Genomic DNA, 1,606 nt, shown 5'->3' with positions numbered 1-1,606 from the left:
GATAGTTGTATACGATGATGGAGCGCATTAAACAGAATAGCCCCATCAGAGTATCAGAAGACTTAACTTACCTCCGTCTGAACAGGCCATGAAGGCCCAACGGTAGCGACCGGCAGCCGTGTCAGCCCAGGGGTGTCACTGGATGCGGATATGGAGGGGCATGTGGTCAGCTCACTACTCTCCCAGCCGTATGTCAGTTTACGAGACTGGAGCCTCTACTTCTCAGTAAAGTAGCTCCTCAGTTTGGCTCACAAAGGCTGAGTGCACCCAGCTTGCCATCAGCGCTCGGCAGACCGGAAGGTCACCCATCCAAGTGCTAGCCCAGCCCGACAGTGCTTAACTTCGGTGATCTGACGGGAGCCGGTGTTACCACTGCGGTAAGGCCGTTGGCAGTATCAGAAGACACTCATGAATATTTCTCAGCTAAGGGTTTGGGTTTGAACTTTTTCTTCGGAGGAGAGGTGGTATGGAATCAGTCCAAGGATTGCCTATTCGCTTCTGGTTCGAATTGATGAACCCATGTTTGATCGCTTGAAACAACGTTCGACAGGAAAATTGTCACCATGAGCCTCGTAATGCGCAGACAATTCCACACAGATGGTCCTTCGTTGCTCTTTATGGTCCTCTGTTAGGTTGTGAGGAATCCAGCAGGCATACAGTGAGTGTCAAAACTGTCGCCAGAGAATTACAGTTGTGCAGCGAGGTGTTGTTCTGATATGTCGTTGAATGAGAGTGTCCACACGTTCCATCATTGCAGGAATCACGTTTTATAACACTGAAAATGGGAATTCACTGACGCAAATGAATTAAATGGTGGATCCTTCGTAACACTGCCTGGACGTGGAAGGTCAGACAGTGTTTCCGGGACCTTGTGTTGCTATGATGACAGACCAGGCCCAACAGCTCGCCGTGCTTTTGTTCACTGCCAGGTCGTCGTAAACATTCTGCAAACGCCTATGAATATCTGCGATGCTCTGGTTTTCCGTCAAAAGAAACTCAGTAATAGCTCTCTGCTTTGAACGCATTTCCGTTTCAGACACCATTTTGAAGGCTACGTATAGTGTCGCCAACTATCGGAACTTCATGAAACTGTGGAGGCTAAAGCGGGAATATTCCACGATGTGACACAACATATTAAGCGTTTTTTCAAGCGTAATTGGCCAAGAAAACATGTGTTGCATTATGTATTGAAAGCTCTCTTATTAATTAACGAGAAGTAATAACTGTGACGACTGTGACTTAACTGTCACAACAAAAATATTATTGTTAAAAGTACACATATCTCATTTTTCATATATCACATTTTATAAACTGAAAATGGATGCAAATGAATGAAATGATGGCTCCTTAGTGACTGCAGACATACACTCCTGGAAATTGAAATAAGAACACCGTGAATTCATTGTCCCAGGAAGGGGAAACTTTATTGACACATTCCTGGGGTCAGATACATCACATGATCACACTGACAGAACCACAGGCACATAGACACAGGCAACAGAGCATGCACAATGTCGGCACTAGTACAGTGTATATCCACCTTTCGCAGCAATGCAGGCTGCTATTCTCCCATGGAGACGATCGTAGAGATGCTGGATGTAGTCCT

The 1,606-nt window shown here is 45.9% G+C and overlaps 1 pseudogene; it reads right to left on the bottom strand.

Moving 5' to 3' along the window:
- Positions 1-273: 273 nt before the first annotated feature.
- On the bottom strand, positions 274-391 carry LOC124552927 (annotated as a pseudogene).
- Positions 392-1,606: the final 1,215 nt, after the last annotated feature.

Source organism: Schistocerca americana, chromosome 10 (assembly GCF_021461395.2).
Source record: "Schistocerca americana isolate TAMUIC-IGC-003095 chromosome 10, iqSchAmer2.1, whole genome shotgun sequence".
In the NCBI taxonomy this organism is placed as follows: Eukaryota; Metazoa; Arthropoda; class Insecta; order Orthoptera; family Acrididae; genus Schistocerca; species Schistocerca americana.
This window is presented reverse-complemented; position numbering and strand designations above follow the sequence as displayed.